The sequence below is a fragment of the Pseudonaja textilis genome, chromosome 2, assembly GCF_049901715.1.
Source record: "Pseudonaja textilis isolate UNSWEBS1 chromosome 2, rPseTex1.2, whole genome shotgun sequence".
NCBI classification, from domain to species: domain Eukaryota; kingdom Metazoa; phylum Chordata; class Lepidosauria; order Squamata; family Elapidae; genus Pseudonaja; species Pseudonaja textilis.
The window spans coordinates 132482157-132504724 of record NC_141991.1 but is presented as its reverse complement, the minus strand read 5'-3'; the positions used below and the strand labels follow the sequence as shown (position 1 = coordinate 132504724).

Here is a 22568-nt window from a genome sequence, read left to right as displayed (position 1 = left end):
ATGGAGGTATATTGAAGAATATCATGCAACTAATGCTCTTTCTGAATGGACTTGTATATAAAAATGTATTATGCAATGATAATGTCTTTATTATTTTATATGTATATTTTATTACATTTATATAATGTGTTTCTTCCAGAAATCACAGTGATCTACAACAAAACTCAATTAAGAATAAGACATGAACTTTGGGGAGAAATTTGTAAGGATGGTGCAAACAATATATACCACACAAACGGCAAGAGTAATAATAAATGGAGATACAACAGAGCAATTTCAAATTTCTAAGGGTGTAAGACAAGGATGTCCACTATCACCATTGTTATTCATTTTAACTTTGGAAGTGCTACTCGGACAGATTAGACCTGAACAAGAATAAAAGGCCTTAAAATAAAAAAAAAAGAGGAATATAAAGTCCAAGCATTTGTGGACGATTTGGTATTTATCGTAGAGGAACCATTGGAAACAGGACCCAAATTAAGCAAGAAAATAGAGGAATTTGGCAAAGCGGCAGATCTTAAAATAAATAAGGCAAAGATAATAACAAAAAAACTCACTAATAAACAGAAAAAAGAAGTAGAGGGAAAGATGGAGATGCAAATGACCAAAAAAGTCAAATACTTAGGAATGTGGCTAACAGCAAAATGTACATCGATTAAAGAAGATAATTATAATAAATTGGTAAAACAAATAAAAATATATTTGGATAATTGGGAAAAATTACAACTCTCATTTACAGGAAGAATTGCAACTATCAAAATGAATATATTACAAAAAATGTTATTTTTGTTCCAAGTAGTACCAATAAAACTAGGAAAGAAATTTTTTGAAGACTTAAACAAATTAATAACAAACTTTATTTGGCAAGGTAAAAAAAATCACAAATTAAGCTAAAACTATTACAGGACAGTAGACATAGAGGGGGATTTGCCCTTCCAGACTGGGAATTGTATTATCATGCAGCAGCTCTCACATGGATAAAAGATTGGATAATCCTAAAAAATATAATAATTTTGACAATAGAAGGACATGGCCTACAATGGGGCTGGCATGCATTCATATGGGATGGGAAAAACAAAACGCATAGTTACTTTCAGAGACATCAAATAAGAAATGTGTTGTTACTTATCTGGGAAAAATCAAAAGGAATCACTACAATAAAATACCGGTCTGGTTATCAACTATGGAAGCACTAATATACCCCAATATGTTGGATTTAGACAAAATGGCAAGATACCAAGACATCCTAAATAATCAATGGAAGCTAAAAACAAAACAAGAACTAAAAAAAATCAGGGAATCAATGTAGATTGGTGGCCGTATATGCAAATCCAGACAAGATTTAGGAAAGATGCAGAAATGTATGGGTTTTATAAAAAACCACTAGAACTGGACAAGATATTGCAGGGGTCAGAGGAAAAACTGATCAAAAAATTATACAATTATTTATTGGGATTTAAAATGGAAGAAGAGATAGTAAAGGAAATAATGATAACATGGGCATAAAACTTTGGCTACACTATAGAATTAGAAAAATGGGAAAAATTGGGGGGGATTATAAATTGACTGTGTCAGCAGCATACAGAGAAAATTTATATAAAATGTTTTACAGATGGCACCTGCCCCCAGTGAGACTAGCAAAAATGTTTCCAATTAGATCACCAGAATGTTGGAAATGTAAACAGAATCAAAGAACATACTATCATATGTGGTGGACGTACCCAGTAGCAAAAAAATATTGGATGAGGATAAGAGGATGGATTGAGGAAATAACTAAACAACAAATAGAGTTAAAACCGGAGATATTCTTACTAGGCATAACAACAGGAAAATATGACCAAAAATACAATATCTAATGCTACATTTAATAATGGTGGCTAGAATTGTTTATGTGCAAAACCGGAAAAATGATATTATACTGTCTGAGGGAAGTGTGATAAGGAAAGTATTAGAGTATGCCAAGATGGATAGCCTGACAACTGAAATAAAAGATAGAGGAGAAACCAAATATTATTTGATTTGGAATGCATGGTATAATTGGTTAAATAATAGATATAAAGAGAAATAAAGAATATGAAATTATACTATGATAATAAAAAATACATGGTATATATTATAGTGGAATAATATATATTAAGTAATATATAGAGATATATGTATATATAATTAAAATGTATGTAAAATGAATGTACACCGATACTAAAATGTTGAAAATGAAAATGGTGTTATAAAATGAGGGAAATTGTTTAATGAAATATTTTTTTTAAAAAAGAATAAGAAAAAAACATTACAATAGAAAAAAAATAATCTGAAGCAAAAACATTAAGCTGAAGCCTGAGGCAGAAAATATCTCTTAGAAATTTCAAAAAGGCATGTCAGGCTTATAGTGTAATATGACAAGGAAATGAAATGGGAAGAACAGAAGAAACCAAGATTTATAAGACTCCCCCGCCAAAAAAGTGTGCATTAGAGAGAATCAAAATGCTCTGCTGACTCAGTATTAGGTGCTATTTTTCAGTTATATCTCCATTTACATATAAGTCAGTGCTTTACTTTAGTAGTACGGAAAGGACTAAATCAAATTTGGACTTCAGCTCCTATATCCCAGAATGCTCTTCTATAGTTACACATGCCATCCACATTTAGATCTTACTATACAAGTTAACTCTTTTTGTTACAAAATATTTCAAACCAGAAACCATTCTTGAAACCAGTGTCATTGCAAATATTTCCAGCTGCTACGTGTATCACATAGGCTTATTGTCTTGTGATCATGAAATGTCCTACTATTTAATGGAAAGTCTTTTCAAGAAGCTTTGTTGCATTTATTAACCTTTATTAATCACAAGTATCCTCTGAAATTTTGCATTTACACAATGCTTATTATATTAACATTTGGAATAATGTACATTCTTGGTTCAAATGTTAGCTTTGGAATATTCATTCATTTAATGAAGTTGCAGCATTCCTATTTAAAATTTATTTGGCTTAAATTCTAATAAGTTATTTTGCTTAAAAATCCTTTTTAAAGAAATGTTAAAATTAAATTTTCATACATGTGTTAATTCCCAATGTGACCTATTTGGAGGAAAACATACAAATTTGTGTATTTTGAACTAATAACTTGCTATGTCAGTTCCTCTCTAACAAATTCCTGACCTGCATATAAAGAAAAGATCCCCATATCTTTAAAAAGATCATCTCAGCTTTAAGATTGTTCTCCACTTAGGAACACAACTGATGGACACTGACTTCTTAATTTAAATATTTAAAGTATCTCCTTTTTTCTTAGAAACAGAACAAAAGAGCAAGCTAACAATAATGCTGAACTCTGAGCACTCAGTAATAGCTGCAGGCATTCTTCACTTTTTGCCAAGAATGTTTATTTTCTTGACACTAGTCTGCCCTATTAGAAGTATGGCATCAAAAAAAAAAAAAGAATGCATAAAATAAGGAGAAATAAGGACTCGACTCTAAGAAATATACTACCATATAAAGGATAGGAAATTATAGAATATTAGTTTTTATTCCTTTCATTTTGATTAAGCTATATAAATGACTTATTTATAAAAATACATAGTTATAATCAAAGAGTAATAATAGATTAATATTTATTATATATTATTAATATAGTTATTTCACAAGGGATAGGAAGTAACTGCCATTTAATATTTTTTATGAAATATTTAAATCACTATCAAACTGTACGAGAGGAAAACATGATTGGTTTCACTATAGAATGTGTCGTGATGTTGATTTGTATAATTCTGTATTTTTTACTTTTGTATATTTTAATCTTTTGTATTAAATAAAGCTTTTTAAAATTTTAAAAAAGAAGCATGGTATCAGGCTAGAAACAAACAAAAAATCACGAGTTCTAGTCCTGCCCTAGGCATGAAGCCAGCTAGGTGATTTTGAGCCAATCACTCTCTCTCTCTCTTTCTCAGCCCTGGGAAGGAGGCAATGGCAAACCACATTGGAAAAGCCTTCCTAAGAAAACCGTCTGCAGGACTTAAAAACTGACATGAAGGTACAATGTGCCCTACTAGCAAACTTTTAAGAGGAAAAAGTACTGTAAAAATTATGTTTATCTCTGTTTTCAAATGTTAATCAATGTTCAATGACAAAGTTAATCGCTACAACTATTACGCTACAATCATTTGAGAAACATTTAAATCTACCTTCACTTTCTGAAGGCTTGTATATGGATCATATTGCTTTTTGCCAGCATTTAAATACCTAACCACACAATGAGAAACTGAACTTTGTGCATAAGTTAAAATGCTAAAGGTTTGTATTGGAGTTTGATTTCAGTTAAACTAGAAACAAGATTAAAAACTTACCTGCAGTTTGGCACGGGACTTAGGCACACCTCCTTTGAACTGTGCATTCAGTGAGTGACTGCTTGATCCCACTGAACAGGCAATTTACATTCTGTTAAGAGTATCTGTCACATGACTCAGAGGCATGGCAAAAAGCACTAGCTTCCAATTGCTATTTTCTTTTCCAGCATTGCTTCTGAGGACATTAATCTGGTTCTGTTATGCTCGGGTTGCATTTGATGTAAGAATCCCTGTGCTTTTATTCACCCACTCCATAAACAGCATTATAAAATGAAGACACTCTTGTTTGGTGGGGGGGAGAGTTTATACAAATACACAAGAACACACGTGCATTCTATACTGTAGTTTTCTAGGTTTCTCCTGATTTAAATGGGCTGAATTTTAAAAAAATACAGAAACTGAATTTCTAAATGCATGTTATCAGCAGCAATGATCATACTAAAAAAATGTTTTTATCCCCTATTAAAAGCTGTCATGCATTTTGGTTAGCTTTGTCTTTAAAGACAGCAAATAAATTTCAATGCAACTGGTATCAGAGCCTGTGAAACTTCCAAATAAATCAAATTACTTTTGAAGTTTTATCTCTACTTAATGCCAGGAATTACTCAACAAATAAGGGGGGCAAAGTTGTGCCCATAAACACTTCAATAGATCACAACATCTGTTAACATTTTGCAACGTTTTACAAAGAATCCTAAACGCATTAGTCATTCATTAAAACTGCAAGCCATGCTATAACCCGTTTTAACAAGTATATCTTGCAAAGCAAGGCTCTTGTCAATATATATACACTTTTCCGTATACCAGCTTCTTTAAGAGCAACATTCTATTCCATATCCCATTCTTGATATGTGCTGCAAATCTAACAGATGCCAAATTTTGAGCTTGATAAATCGTTTGGCAGGGATAGTTGCTTTAAGAGGAAAAAAAGATTCATAATAGTACTACAATAATTCTTTGCACATTCCTTTGTGTCTCCAGTCATGGCTAAACATTATATAATTTCACACAGTGAAATTCTGCCTTTTGTTTCAATAGTGAGAGTTTACTTTTGGATTCAATATTCTTCCTAGTCCCATAATTAAGATTAGGGATCCCTTCCATTTCACAGAAAATCTTGCAGTTTTTTAAAAAAAATTCTTTAGCAGCTCTAGGATTCATTACTACTCCTAATTACAGAAAGCAGGTACGGAATATTGAGTGCTACCCAACTGTGTAGAAAGTGCTCCTTCCTGCAAAAAACAGAGCCCTGATTTTTCCAATAATTTAAACGTTATGGGTTTTTTTTTCAGGAAGCTGAATCAATGTATTTTTGACCTTCAGTTCATTGGAAACAACAATAAAGCCAGTTTCAAGAACATTTTTCTTTCGAATGACAAAGTTTCCAAGAAGAGCAGGCTATTTTCTCACTGGAAAGATTTCTTGCCCTATCCCACCTCCTAGCTTCCGGGCTCAAGTTAGCCATTACAGCAGCTGTAATGAAATACACCCCTCTCCCTGTTCCCCAGTCACCGGCTTATTCCTTGGGGTTTCTCGCTTCCCGTATGGATTGCTCAGAGCTTATCGCTAATCACTCCCTGGATCCAGCCCTTTTTGTTGCTGCGCCTGAAAAAGCTCTTGGTTGTAACACTTCTGACACATTACCAGGTTGTTTTCACAACTGCAGAAGCTTCTTAAAACAACAGTTAACTATGTTCTAAATGAGCAGGAAGGATTGGGGAAGGAGGGGAGGTCAATGGACTTTCCCACCCTTATATTTTAAAAATGCCTTTCTTCTACACCACTTCCTCTAATCTAAAACAACCTTTCAGATTCCTTAAAACACACACATACATATACAGGTAAATACACATTAAGATAAATCCTGAAAAAACATGGATAAGGTAGAAAGAGAGGCAGCTTTATGTTATTGTTGTTGCTTTATGTTATTGTTGTTGTTGTTATTATTACTGAACACAAAGTCAGAGGAAAGCTGCTGGGAAACTCTTTGCACGCTCCTGTTGGTAAGCCGGAGAGATAGAGGATAAGCACCGATTGGCTTATGGTGTCTTCTGAGAATCCTAAACTTGCAAATGGAGATGCACAACAATGCTCAGAGCGTGCAAACTGGGAAAGCAAACGCAGAAGGTTTCAAAGCTGCTTTACACAGAAATACAGATACAGTGCAGCTGCGTTAATTTTAATCAGTTTTACTCCACTGGCCCTATTGATCATTGCATTTATCATGTGGCACATTATGCTTGTGTCAAGGTATCTTTAATAATAAAGATGCATGTTTTCCTTTTCTTTTAAAAGCATCGCTATTCATATATATATATATTTAAATCAAAGACAGCATCAGAAACAAGGATATTCACAGCACTTGTGTGGGTGTGAAAGTTTACACGAAAATTACTTTCTCTCCACAAGGAGAAAGATTCAGGAACCTTCTCCAGGAGCAGCTAAAATAAAAAATGGTAAAGTCCAAAGCGGGGGTGGGTGGGTGGGTGGGGTGGAGTACGTTAAGCACTCTCTCATTCCTGCTATTTAGTCCAACTGGAACTCTAGTTCTTTTCAAATTAACAAAGAGTTGTCTAAAAGTTGTAATACTGATTCTTTGTGACTTTTCCCTCCCAAGCAAAATGTCAAAATTTCTTTGTTAAAGAAAACATATTCAGTTTTACAGGACACTATTCAATTTCAAATTGCAGCTCCAAGAAATAGGAGTGATCTTTTGCTTACGTGTGTTAAAAGAAAATTCAGAATTTGTTCCTGGATTCTAGTATCCAAGACTGAGTTGAGAGGAACACCCTATCACATAATTTCTTGTGGGGCATCTAAAATATCTCTGCCTTTTCTTATATTTTCAGAGTTATTGCCATAGGTCAATATAGGTAGTCCTTGAATAACAAGAGTTCATTTAGTGACCAAAGTTACAACGGCACTGAAAAATGTGACTTTTTCCATAGTTACCACCATAGCAGCATACCTAGGCTCTCATGATCAAAATTCAGATGCTTGGCAACTGGTTCAAATTTATGACAGTTGCAGTGTCCCAGGATCATGCAATTTTGCAACCTACTGACAAAGTCAACGGGGAAGCCAAATTCACTTAATAATCAGGTTACTAACTTATCAACTGCAGTGATTCACTTAACAATGGGGGGAAGAAAAGTCATAAAATGGGGCAAAACCCATTTAACAACATACATTTTAGTCTCAATTGTGGTCATAACTCAAGCACTCCAACGCCAGAGAAAATGCTGGGATGAAAGAAGGAAAGCAAATCTGTACATCAACTGGGATCCCATCTAAAAACACACATCATCATCATCATCATCATGGCCAATGGTAACCTATTTAAATTATGCCACCTGTTGCCAGTCCCACCTCATTAAGGACCATATTACATAAAGCATACAGCCTACATGAGTCACTGTGCATTATAAATTCAGCCCCACTGAATTTGGAATACTGGTTAGGTAGCTACACTAGATTCTGTATCGTGTTCATCAAAGAACAGATCAAAGAACTGATCAATTTTAAATTATGGGATCAATGAGAATGAAATCAGTCAGATGGCCTAAGTAAGACATTCTATATCCTTATGTAAATTTGAAATCTATTTAGAAACAGCTTCTGGACTTTATGCTCAAAACAGAAAAAAAAATGAAACTTTGGTCTTAGGTTTAGATGACTTGATTAACTTTGTTGTTATAGAAATGGCTAAGAAATGTAAAGCAAAAAAGGTGAGGCTGTAATTATACTTTGTATTCCACTGAACTGAAAAAAGTTGAAGTCACATTTTTTCCTTTTCTTTCTCTTTTTGCCTTGCACTCCTTTTTCCTTTTCCCCTTTGATCTTTATTTCCATTTTTAAATACGAAATCCATTTACTGCTCCTTTTTGCCTTTTCACTTTACCTTTTTGTATATGGCTATAGTGAGATCACTAAATAATTACTTTTATTTTCATGTAATTTTTTTAAATCTTCCATCAACAGAATGGAAACTCATGACTATCTCAAATCAGAGCCTACTGAGGAATTTGTCTGTACATGTTGCCACTTAAAAATTAAATTTCTAGTTTTGGGGGGAAAAAAGTAAAAATATTAAAAGCAATAAAAGTTTCCTTTTTGTGGGTTGACAGGGTTACTAGAAACAAATGGAAGATGATATAATCCAGGCCCTTTACAATTTTTTTAATAAAGTAGAAGTATTATGCAATATTAAACTTCATCCAAAAGAACCCATCATCAGATTATAATGTTAAGACTTTTTCCCTAAGAAGCAATTGAAAACTGGAATAATTACAGTCTAAACTACTCTTTAACCACTTAACAGTTATAAACAGATTCTTTACATATAGTCCAAGGTCAGGAAAGTAACAATTCTACTTCATGGCAATTCTACTCCATGTATAAAGAATCACAATGAAGAAATATACCAACAAAATCTTTAGATTCTAAGCATTCTATGCCCACCATAATGCTATATTACAGACTATTTTAACTTCCAATGAATACATATTCATCTCAAATAACTCCCTATTTAGGATGGGAAAGCATGCCAAGAAAAGATCAGCTTCTCCCCTCTGAGGCATTTTCCTTTATTAATAGAAATCCTTATTGCAACAGAAATAGTTAAAACTGATGTCCCAGTTACTGTCATTCATACTAGAAAGAGGTAACTGACCAGTTATTCTAATGAAACACGGTACATTTATGTGTGTGTTTGCACATAAATGTCAGTGCTTAATCAACACCGACTATCTCCCACAAATCTTGAAACAACTTTCAGATTTAAAAACTGCTGAATTCTGATAACTTCCCAAGCTAAGCTGACAAGTTTTGCATGACCCATTAAACCTGGCTGGCAGAACTGAACATGCAAGCCGCCTTCTTATTCCAAACCTTTATAGCGCCTTAATCTTGGTGGTTATTGCTTCTACAGTTAAGTGGATGAGAAGCAGCTGCTACTTTGGGTGAACCTGAAGTGGAATTTAATACTATAGTTTAATACTATATTATAGGCTTCAATTTCTGAAAAATGCTAACTAGAACAGGTGAGAATTCTGTATTTACCGTGCAGGAGTCTCTGATCATGTTTAAGGCACCACATAGAAAGGATTAAGGTTTAATCAAGCTGATAGGTTTAATATGACAGGTAGGCTCTCTATCGAAGCCCTCCTGGATAAAAGACAGGATATAAACATCTGGCCAAAAAGCCTCAGTTCCACAGAGACTACCTTAATTAACTTAATCAGTAAATTGTCAGCTAAGGTTCTTTTCCAAATGAGGTGAAGCAAATATTAAGCAGAGAGATTACTCATTTAGCAATAGAGCTGTATTATTAGACTTTCTTCCCAGGAAATAAGTCCTGCCAATAGGCAAAGCACTTCTTTATTTCCTATTGCTTTTAAAATTATTCGGCTGTTTTGTCTTTACAAACTACTTACAAACTATATTGCTGATGTTGAAGTAGTTTCTTATTATTTTTGTCTTAATACTACTTTGTGAACTATTGTATAAGGCAATACAAATAAACAAAATAACCCTTTATCCAGTGGAAGGTTCTTTGGGGTAGGTGTGTATGTTAGATAGATTGCACATTGTTCCCTATAGGTCAGGGGTGTCAAACTCGAGGCCCGTGGACAGGATCTGGCCCACAAGGCCTCCCTGGAAACAGAGAAGGGCGAGCCTGCAGTGTCTCTGCCAATGAAAACAAAGCTCGGGAGGGCCGTGCGCAGCCCTCCTGGACTCCGTTTTCTCTGGAGAGGACTGCAGGACATTGAGCTGGCCATGCTCATCCTGGCCATGTCCACTCGGTCCCCTGTGGTCTAACACAACTTTGATGCGACCCTCAATGAAATCAAGTTTGACACTCCTGCTATATCTCAACCTTTTCTATACCCTGCACCCCTAGAATGGTTCTGATATATTCTCGCACCCCTTTAAAAAATAATTGTATGCATATGATTATACATGTAGAAAAAGAAAAGACAACAGGGGATACAAATGATGAGATGGTTCAGAAACATTTCATGTAAGAAACACAGATAACTGGAATTCTACTTAAAGAAAAAGAAGAAAATGCGGGGAAATGTGATGGACCCCTGGATATCTTTTATGAAATTCTGCAGCCTTCCAGCTTGGAGGGAGAAGAATAGGGTTGCTTCCTCTCTCAAAATATTAGGTTTCAGGGTCATCCAATCAAGCCAGATTAAGAACAAACAAAAGAAAGCGTAATTATGGATTTTTTTATCACAAGATGTGGTGATGGCTGCTAATTTGGATGACTTGAAAAAGGGAATGGATAAAGATGATATGTATACCACATGCTATTATTCTTGAGATTTGTCATTTAAGGATTAAGAACAATATGCAGTATCCAAAAATCAGCTTCAGTAGAACCCTGTAAGGAGAGGAATATATCTCCACTTTGCAAACACCCTAGGGATACTTGGTTGGCCAATGCTAGAAACAAAATGCTGAACACAAGATGCTTCTAGCTTGATCCAGCACATGGGTAATCTTATATTAGGGAGGAACATTATAGCCAATTATTCCACTAAACAAATATCTGACATATGTGTGATGGTGTTGCCATGTTTAAAAGAACAGTTTGCTCTTGCCCCACCCCCCCGCCAATTCTGCCATTTGTATTATGGTTTTGGGCATCATTCTTGGTTCAAATGTTAATATATGAACGGTTGTGTTAGTCTCTGAGCTTAATACAACAGTAAACTAATCATATTATCTTTTGGATTCTTTGAATGAAGGAAACAGGATAAATTGGGTCAGCTCTAATAAACCCTTGTCTTTATAGATGGCTTTTACGAAGTGATGAAAACTTATCATTGAATCAGTACCAGAATTAATTAAATCTAAAAATATGGATTGCAGTTAGAAGAAAGGTGCAAATCCTTTCATATATTTTTTTAAGAATAGGCTGGCGACATTTGAATTTTTATTGTTTAATTTTAGATGTAAGCTGTTCCAAAGATCACTCCTGAAAAAGTATAAATATTTTAAAGAAATAAAAGAATAGAATAAAAGAGTAAATCAGCTGTCCAACAAATATAATACACCTCTAAATAAAACATATATTAGCCAAAGAATACAGATCCTTCATTTCAGTCAGATCCATCTGTAGCCAAAGGTCAGCCAAATTACACAAGCACACCCTCGTGTTCCTTCATATATGCTGTTGTGGTTTGTTTAGAAAATTATACAGAAAACACCAAAGCAGAATACTCAAATAAGTTGCCCTACTTTTTACGGTATGCCCCAAAAATACAAAGATCATTTAAAAGTTAACCAAAATAACAATATAATTCATAATTAAATATATACTTACCAATATTATTTTGAAGCTTTGAAGAGCTGTAGTAAGCCACGTGCCAATCTAATCTCGTGTTATCAAGGAGGCAAATTCTGAAACCACAAAATATAAATCAGACATGTATATCACCAGTTTTCAGACAATATTAAGCTGGAACAGAGAGTTCAGGTGAGCAATTCAATAATAAAAATAAGAACAGGGATAGGAGCTGTCCAATACAAAATGAATCAATTTTACTTACTATATACTCTACAGGTGGTTCCTGATTTATGGTCACAATGAAGCCCAGAATTCTGGTTGTAAAGCACTGTTCTTGTAAATCAAGGAAGCACATGACTGACTTGATTTTATGACTGTTTTTATAATGGTTGTAAATCAAAACACCATGGTCATTAAGTAAATCATGTGATTTTTAAATGAACAATGTGGTTGTTAACTGAATCTAGCATACCCAATCAATGTTTTTTGCCATTTTCTAGTGCCATTCTCAAGATTGCCTAGTGTGTTCATGTGACCTTGGGATGCTGCAACCAGGTGTCAATGTAAGCCAGTTGCCAAATGCCCAAAATACAATCATCTGGTCATGGAGATGGTATGGTGCAGGAGTTGTAACTTTAGAGACAGGTTATGAGTAGCTTTCTAAAAGTCCATCCTAACTTCAGGTTATGAGTAGCTTTCTAAAAGTCCATCCTAACTTCAGGTTATGAGTAGCTTTCTAAAAGCCCATCCTAACTTCAAATGGTCATTAAATGACCGGTCATAAGTCAAGGATTACCCATATGTAAATAAAACTGCCATCAATTGCATATATGAACTCTGTAGTCGAAAAAAGTTAGTACATTAAGCTCTCTAAACTTTAAATTGAGTCTTTATGAAAGCACACAGAAAGCTTCATTTCCTTGGATTTTTAAAATGTAACAGCCCTCAATAGGCACACATATTAAATACCTCGCATTTAAAATTTCGATCCCAAATCAATTACTATTTGGGAATGCTTTCATAATGTTGAAATTATTTTAAGGAAAAAGATCACAAACTCATCCAGTTTTTGTTTAGTTGTAATGTTACATCTAAACATTATTCTTCATTCAAAATAGTGCAGTCTAGAAGTGCATCTTCTCAAGCACACCATTATGTAGGCATATGTACATTTACAAGCAATTTAGACATGCCTGCTGACCCAACAAAGTGAACTATAGTTAATAAATAAAATAAATATAACGTTAAACATTTTATTTACATTGTAGAAGGCTCCTTCTTGATTTTTTTTTCAAATTCCTTTATTCCTAAAATATAAAGTTGATAAGGACTGGCAGAAAGTGGTGATAGTGAGATATTTAGACAAAAATCTCAGTTTATAGAGATTACTAATGGAAAAGGTTCCGATTTTTTTAAAAAAAGAAACAATTAGAACAGAAAATGAATTCCATCATTTACAGATTGATTTTTTTCTAAGTATCAATTCCCTAAGTCACCAGACTCAATTAAGTAACAGGATAAGACATAATTGCCATAATTATGAGTTTGTTTTACTTACAGTTAATATGGCACAACTTAAGTCACTCCTTGCTATTTGCCGCCCTATCTATTAGGTTCCCAATGTCATTGTACTTGGCATTGCAGAATACTTGGCATTGTGGAGTATTCATCCAAAACTGATCCCAAAACTTTCCAAGATGCTTAATTTACAAGACAAATTTATATTTCAAATCACAATGCATGTCAAAAAGCTATTTCAAAAAACTATGTATCAAAGTAAATTTAACACCTTTGGCAGCCTTTGCCCTGTCTTATCAAGTTGGACTTTTGTTCTGGCTTATCTTACCATTTATATTCCTTAGAATCCAAACAAACAATTCCTTTTTCCATTCCTAAAAGTGCAGAAAGTTTCTGATCTAATGAACGGCCTTTTCACTGAGACTATAAGAAGTGCTCATAAAATGGGAAAATGCAAATAATTAAAAAGTTTTTCTCAATAAAGCAAATAAATCTAACTAACTGAACTGAATATGACTTATGCTGACCAAGCCGGTTTTTTTCTTTTTTATACAGCTTACAGTATTTACACCATTGTAGCATCCCATGGCCACGTGATTTACATTCAGATGCTTGACAACTGACTCATATTTATGACAGTTGCAGTGTCCCGGGGTCATGTGATCACCTTTTGCAACCTTTTGGCAAGCAAAGTCAGTGGGGATTCACTTAACAAATGTGGCAAGAAAAGTCATAAAATGGGGCAAAACTCACCTAACAAATTTCTTATTTAACACCATAAATTTTGGGCTGCTGCGGTCATAAGTTGAGGACTACTTGCATTTATATACAAAGTGAGTGTAGCATATGCATAAAAAGGCCAAAAGGGACATACTATACATGGCACTGACACAGTTGTGTGCACACAAACAGAATTAGAACTTCATTGTTCATTAAGTCATGTTGTAAGTTGTCAAAGCAACAAAAGACCAAACCCCAACAGTAAGTAGATTGACTACAAATATAATAAATTGCAGAGACAGCAAGATTTAATTGTCAATAAGACAAAGTGGAAATTCTTTAAAACTCTCTTTTTGCAAAGTGGACTGGTTCCAGTAAGTTCCAATAAGCATTATTGTTTCAAAGGAATTACAAAATAAAGGCAAAGTCTCACAAATTTGGCTGAATTTTAAAACATTAAAAACCTTAAAAAACAAATTTTGGAATGCTTGCTGGCCTTATTCTAAACTGCTGGTGAAATATGATTCAGAACTGGAATGAATTATAGACTGTATTGACTAAATGGATGAAGAACTTAGACAGAATCAGAGATAGGCAAAACTAGCAAATAAAAAAATTCTAGATTGACAAAGTTAAATGCTATATCAGATGCTGGTTATGATCTATAGAGATTTAGAAAAAGTAGAAAATTCCAAGTATAATTTTTAAAAGTCTAGCAGTGGGACTATTGGTGATTTTTATTTACCCGAAGTTCAAATCCAGAGACTAAGTACACACATGTTAAAATTTAATGATGATCCCATGTGCTCTGTGGGCAGTAACTTCTCAGAAGTTTGAAGAGTCTCCAAAATAAATTTGAACTTGGAGAAGAAGTATCTTTCAGAAATAAAACAAATTGATGCTACAACAGCCTATCCTTTAAAGATGAGTCACTACCCAATATTTAGTGTGGGAGGACAGTATTACACTTCAGTATGAGAGAAACGCAAGAGGGGGGAAGGGAGGGAGGGGGGGGGAGGGAGGGAGAGAGATGAATTGTGCCTATTGCAATATTATAGTTAGCTAGGTTATCATCTCCATAGTACCTACATACATACTTACACCACCTACCCATCATGCTGTTACTTTTCATCATAAATAACATGGTGCAATACCACAGCAACAAGTAATAAGCAAAATTATTAAAGGAAGGAAATAAAGAAAAATGAAATCTGAGTCAATCTGGTTTACACCAGCACCACTCACTAGACTGATAGATATCTTTCTATCCTGCAAAACCACTTTTATTTTCACAGCATCCATATGCTGTTTACTTGACAGTCGTTTGTTCTTTAAACTTCTTGCCTCCCTCTTCTGGAGGATCTCATCAACTAAGTTTGAGTTTCTCATCTTTGCCTTCCTCTCACTTGTCCATATATTCATTTTATGATTTGACCAACCCACCTTAATGTAGTTCTTCTGTACTGGTCATCACTTTTTTATTCAGTCTACATTTATTCAATACTGATTAATGCATCCCTTCTTTGGCTCATTTCTACTTCATTCAACTTGATTTTATCTTTCTTTGACATGTTTAATTCTCATATAATAAAATGGCTTTCTTTCAGCCATTTTTGCTTCCCTGCCTCATATTTTACTTTTTTTCTTCAATTTGATATACCTTGCAATACTTTTCACCAGTCAAACCCAAGAGCTGTGGTGGTGCAGTGGTTTAGAATGCAGTATTGCAGGCTAACTGCCCACATTGCCAGAAGTTCATTTCCTTTTATTCTGTACGGCTCAGCCTTCCATCCTTATAAACCGCTTAGAGAGCGGTATATATACTGTGAAGCGGTATATAAGTCTAAGTGCTAGTGTTCTCTTGATCTTTTGGTATATTTAGTTTCACATCCATACTAATTGCATTATATATTCACTTTCAAATTATTCTGCATCATCTACATTTATACATATACACATTTCCAAGCACCACACAAGCATTCTTTATGCATTTATCCATGATTACATGACAACACATACTATCACACACCCATCTTACTTCTGCTTAGTGTGGAAGCATTCATTAAGCATTTTCATTTGTTCTCATCAATATTTTTTATTTAACAAAGTAGCTGGCCAATTAAAACTATGCACTGTGCTATTAAACAAACATTAGGAGCTGGGATTTGGCCTTACTGCTGCGGCTTTTTAATAAGTAGAACTTTTTTTAAAAAAAGAATCTCGGTCCAAAGCATTTGACTAAAACATGAGTGGATTTTTATCTTCTTCTATATGGAGCATCAGCCAACTTTTCTTTGGAAGTGTAACGAAAGAGGGGAGAATTACAAAAGTAAATGATAATATGCAAGGGAGAGGCACTTCCTGGAAAAAGAGAAATGTTGCGTATGAGCACATCTTGGCATATGCATAAAAGGTTTATTAAAATTTGGCCAATAAATTAACTAATACTGCCTGTTGAAATTTTAAAGACCTAATCATCATTTCCAACATAAAGAACGACATACAAAAAGTAATGTGTAAAATACTTTGCTTATTTACATGAGTACTCTTTGGGGAAATTTTAAATACAGCAGAACTAGAAAGATCTAAGGCCAACCAAGAAATTAATAGGAGAGCAATAATTTGACTTTAGTTTTCAGAACCTTTATTAGACAGCCAGAACAAAAAAAAAATGATGAAAACATGTTTGCAAGCAAACAACCAAGTTCAGAGAGCACTAAGACCTCTACAACTTGAGGTATTAACTGGAGGAATTAATCAGTGAGGGGAAGGTTTATTTCAAGTAAAAAATATCTGAAGAGAACAACTATGAGGAAAGACAGCATTTAGGAAAGCTTTATGGTGCCTCTCACTTTCTAAATGTCTGTAGCCTTTGCAGTATTGTTAGCTGGCAAACAGATGTTGGGAGGGAACTGGACTAGTATGAGAATGGTTAAAAGAAAAACTTCAAATTCTTTTGCAAACTTGCATCAGGAGATTCCACTTGTTGAAGCAAGAGATACTTTTAATATAGTTCTCCATACCATGCACATCAAGGTGATATACAACCACAGAACCAATCCTAATTATCATGAAGAATGATAATTCATGATAATAAACCAGGAGAATAAACCAGAAGAGAACCAAATACAACTTTGGGAAAAGAAAAGCCAGTTAAGAAGTATTAATGAAATGCTGTTCACATTGTGTGTGATGTCAGTTGTACTAGTACTTCAAACCCATTGTTTAATCTGAAACAAGATTAGCCAAAGCTCAACTCTGAAATATATGATGCAATATAAAATAGCTAGCTCGGCATATAATGAATCTAAATTGGAAAAAACTAACTTGAATTTTATCTTCAGCTATAAAGTTTACTGAGCTAAATGATCCTGAGTCAACAAACTACTCCCATTCTAGCCTGAGGATGTAGTTCCATGGTGTATGGTATTCTGAACTTATTTAAAGGAGCAGGAAAAGAAAGGAAAAAGAGCAATTACAGAAAGCTGCACAAGTCTCTAGGATTCAGGATGAGGTACTTTTTAATCTCATTTTAAATCATTTACACTGCTTTTAAAAATTAAGCATTTCTCAAATCTTGTAATTTTTGTTTTCATAAGATTCTAGGACCACGGAGTTGGAATGTAGACTATGTCACCCATCAAGCTTAACCTTCTGCCGGGGTGTATGTGTGTTAAAAATCCAAATCACTGGCCATCCTGTTTCTAGTTGAATATTTCCAGTTATAAGACCATCACCACATCCACAAGATCATAACATAGGCTTCCTGTATCACAATACTTTTAAAAGCAGGTATGTAGAACCACAGCATGCACCATTCCATATTTTATACATCAATAATACTTTAAAATACACTAAATAAGTGATAATTCAAGTTACTTTTCTTTGCAGTTCAGTTTTTTAAAAATCAGTAAATGACACCTTAATAGTTTTTGGTGCTTTAGAAAGAGGCAGACAGCCATTTTCAAAAGGCTGAAGAAAACAACAAAGGCAGGATAATTAATAATCTCTAATTCAATTCTGGTTCTTTAAGCAGGCAGACTGGCAGGTCTGGGAGTCTTGTTTACACTTTAGATGCACTAGTGAGCGCAGCAGAATAGGATCAGTACACATGATAAAAGCCAGATTCCTGACCTCTCATATGTCAAAGGGATCTTTCTTCTTTTTGACCCATCAGGCTTATCTGCTGGTGGCAGCAATCAAACATGCCCGAGACTATATCAAGGTGAAACTATAGATATTTAGAACTTATCCAAACATATTTTGGGGAGGGATCAGGACAAGCACCAGCAATTAACTCAAGGTGGTAACAATCATATAAAATGTCACACGTTATTCTCAGCCCATTTCCTTCTGAGTCCTTTACATGTTCTGGCATCACTGGGCTATCTCCGAGTTGCTGCTTTAAAGCCTGTCCTCATTCTTCCACATTATGCCATATGCTTTCCCCTTTTTCCACGTAAGCACAGTGCAGATACTTTTTTTCTTCCATGCCATCGTGACTTTTTTGGATGAGGGTATCTTTGAGTTGGTTTTTGACTTCTAGTGACTGCTTGGACAAATCCTTGCAGTTTTCTTGGCAACATTTTTCAGAACACCCTTGCCTGCTTCCTAGGGCTGAGAGAACAACTGGTCCATGGTCACCTAGCTGGCTTCCAGGTCTACAGGAAGATTAGGACTCAGAATCTCCAAGTTTCTAGTCTGGTGCCTTGACCTCACCACCATACTAGCTCTATGATCATAACATTACCTTCATCTTATCCAGTTCAGATATAGGTTTACATTATCCTTAACTGTATAAGGGTAAAAAAAGTTTTTTTCCCCTCATATTCAGCACCATCCAGAGTCATCCATAAGGTGTGTAAAATTTACTTAGGCTTTGTCACCCATTACCTTAGAAGGAAATCAAGTGACTATAGTGGCTGGGAAGAGAAACAATAGGACAGATATTGACAACTGGGTAATAAATATATAATTATAGTCATAAAAAACAGCTGGGTGACTTTGGGCCAGTCACTCACTCTCAGCTCAACTTCACAGGGTTGTTGTGGGGAAAATAGAAGGAGGAAGAGGCATTGGATATGTTTGCCACCTTGAATTATTTGTAAAAAATAAAGGCAGGTTATAAACAAAGAAATAAAAATAGTGTTCTGCCAACTGTAGGATGGACAAAGAATCCATCTCAGCAAACAGGGAGAAGGCATATAAATGACTTGTAAGACACTGCCTTATTTCTGATCCATATGTCATAACTTTAAGATATTTAAACCTGTCAATATCGTGACCCCATCAACTGTAACAGGCCAAAGCAATATTACTGTCCATGAAACATCCAACCGCACACATGTAAGGCTGACATCAGACAGTAAGTGGTGAAAACTAGATCCTAGAATTTAAAAATTGCACATACTTTCATAAAAAATGTTTAACAATGCTTATGGATTATAAGATAAAAGAGTATCTCCTCCCATCCTACTTGCCCTTTTTGTGTAAGTCACATGCAAACATGATGAACTTTAAGAAAAACTTACTATCATATAGTTCCACTTATGGAATATTAACTTCCTGTTCTAAAATTCTAATTCCTTCTGAAGAATTCTGAAGAAGCCGCAACTTTTTTTTTTTTTCCAGCATTGGTTAAAGTAGACAAGAATGAGAAAAACCCCTTTCAGGGACCAAAAGTCTCCTTAGATGGGAGAACATTAAAAAAAATCCCTTCCTGTCGTCCTTTCCCCCCTTCTTTTTAACCAATTGTTTCCCTTAGAAATGAAAGCATCTCCAACTTAATAAAAAAAAGACATTCACACCAAATAACTGTAATATTAAATTGTTTAGCAAGCGGGTTGGGGGAGGGGATGCATATGGTAGTGATAACGAGCAAGGCCTAGAAAAGATTTTTTTTAAAGCCTGAAATAGCCTCATATCTTTTATTTCTCAGTTCTTTTTTCTCCCTTTCTCCAAGTCCATTTCAGACACCCTCTTTTCTTGTAAGGGAGGGTGCGGTACGAAGATTCACACGTTTCCCTTCCCAACCATACACACGACTCCCTCCCCACTTTTGGGGGGGGAGGCATTCCACTTTGATCACTTCAGGACAGGAATCATAACCCAGTCCTGAGAAAGGACAGCCTCCCTGTACCGTAATTCCCGTACCGTCACGCGTTCACAAGACCGCGAAGCTCGCGGGCTCTCCTCATGCGCACACACAGACACGCGCGCGCCCGCCACTCCTTCTCACGCCAAGCTCTCTGCCCCGCAAGACAACGGAGGACCCTCTCACTTAGCCCAGTACCTGAGTTCCCCGTCCCGGTTCTCGGAACTAACCGTCACCTCCCGCCACCCTATCCCGTAACCCGCCTATTAACTGGAAACCACCGTCTACTCGACTCCGCCCCGCCGCCGCCGCGTGTGCTAATTTCCCTCAAGGCGGCCAATAAGGGGCGGCGCTGCTCTCTCCCCCACCAATAGATTGTCGCGGCTACCTGGTTCTAACCCCGCCTTTTCATGGCTCTCTTCCTTCGCCTCACAGGGACGGCTCGTCGCGCTCCGCCCCGCTCCTCCCGCTCCCCGCCTGCACGTCAACGGGCAAGGTGACGCGTGAAGGGCGGGGGAAAAGGAAATTGAACCGGATTTTCCAGCTGGTTTCGGCAGAATTTCCCCTCAGTCCGTCCTGCTGAAAAATAATAATAATAACAATAACAACAGTCTGGATGTGGCAGTGCCTGCAGACAGCAGAATAGAAGAGAAAGAACTGGAGAAGATAACAAAATACAAAAACCTACAAATAGAAATAGAACGACTATGGCAAAGGCAAGCAAGGGTAGTACCAATAGTAATAAGCGTCTTGGGTGCAATCCCAAAACAACTGGAGCACCACTTGAACACAGCATTGACAAATTTGCTATCGGTCAATTGCAGAAGGTGGCTTTACTTGGAACAGCTTCCGTCCTGCGATGATATCTGTAACACTGTCAAACATCCAGATCTGCCTATCCCTGGTCCTTCCTAAGGACTCGATAGGTTGACAAAAATGCCAAACCCAATCTGAACATCATGGCTGACTGTGCAATGATTCATCATCATCATCATCATCATCACCATCGTCATCACCATCTCTTAGTAATAACACTCTTAGCCTAAATGAACTACCTCTGCTCCTGTAGCTGCCTGTAGCTTGTCCTTCAAAATAAATCCCACTACACATTTTACATGACATGGTAAATTAATTTGCAAGTTTTAATTCAATTTGCATGATGAGTACATGTATGTGATATACATTTAGCCAAGGACAGCTGCTGGTATGCTGCTTTCTCTGCGGGATAACTGACTGAAGCTTGTACCTGGTGGAGGTCAGAGTATTTTTCTTGAGAATAATAGTGGATTATAATGCATAAGTGTTTCCAATCACCTGCCTTCAGGGGGGCTGGACTTCCACAGTCCTAAATACTATAGATATTGATGTGTCAGTCCCCAAAAGTTTGAAAAAAACCAGTTAAGATTATAGGACCCAAAAGAAGTGCTAAATGCTGTTTTACTTCTTTTTCTTCAGCAGTGGCATTCAGTTCTGGAAAAAGGGAAGAAATCATCGCCACAATCCAAATGATAAAACATTGTTTTTAGATGGCAAGATTAATTAATGCCTTTGATTTGGGATTCTCTCTGCTGGAGAAGTCAGGTTTGGAAAGTCAGAGAAGATAACAGATAACTTGAATGATCTTTAAAAAGCTAAGCATTGCCACACTTGGGTAGTACTTGGCCTCTCTCCTTTCTACTCATCCTCTGCTTCCTTCACAAGCAGCCAGCAGCTCCTCCCACAATCTCAGGGAATTTGAAATTCAAATTGAGGGAGGCTTTACATACCCTTTGGCATCAAGTGTTTTTTAACAACAGCTGCTAAAGACCACACATCTTGGAACATGGAAACAGGTATACTTCTGTACTGCCCTGGGTTGGCTGAGAGATATGAGCCATAGTGAGTGGTGACAAGCCGTGTCCATGTCAAACAGCATCAGAGAGACTTGAAAACAACCACTGTAGAATATATAGCAATGAAATGGAGAAACACAGGCTCATTCCATTCTAGTGCAGCAATGAAGCACTCTGGAACAGTGAGGTTATACATTAGGTTCTTCCAGATAGAGGACTTGTGTTTATCAATAAAAAAGCAACATGCAGCTATTTGTTTCATTAAATTACATTTGGTGGATGGGGGCAATGATAATGGAAGAATATCAATGAAAATTTTTAATCGCCAGCTGGACTTGTCGGGAAGTTTAGTCATGGCAACTAGATATTTTTTGTTGGTTTGAAACATTTCACTGCTTATCCAAATAACTTCTTCAGTCTGAGCAGCGACTCTATGCATACTCAGATTCCCCCTAAGCAACTTGCTCAGACCAAAGAAGCTATTTGGATAAGTAGTGAAATGTTTCAAACCAATAAAAAATAATAAGTCCACTTGCCATGATTCAACTTCCAGATAATGGAAGAAGTGGGAAAAGATGGAAGAATTTCTAACAGAGGATATTGTCATCTGGGCTGTTTATAAAATTCTCTGAACAAGGCAGATACAGGTAATCCTTGGCTTACAACAGTTCATTTAGTGATTCTTCAGTTACAACAGCACTGAAAAAAGTGACATGGCTTTTTCTCACTTAACAACCAGTGTAGCATCCCCAGATTCATAT

The 22568-nt window shown here is 35.8% G+C and overlaps 1 protein-coding gene across 3 annotated transcripts in view; it reads right to left on the bottom strand.

Moving 5' to 3' along the window:
• The window catches only part of VDR (vitamin D receptor), a 99993-nt gene extending 79748 nt beyond the window's left edge, over window positions 1-20245 (bottom strand). Inside the window, exons 1-2 of one of the 3 annotated variants that reach the window (XM_026714695.2) lie at window positions 20174-20245; window positions 11680-11756 (exon numbers count right to left, since the gene is read on the bottom strand). The gene's annotated coding sequence lies outside the window, so the exon portion shown is untranslated. Of the gene's footprint in view, window positions 1-4343; window positions 4413-11679; window positions 11757-20034 lie in introns of those variants that run through there. The other 2 variants (XM_087925322.1, XM_026714696.2) reach the window with 2 other exon arrangements.
• Between the last annotated feature and the right edge of the window lie 2323 nt (window positions 20246-22568).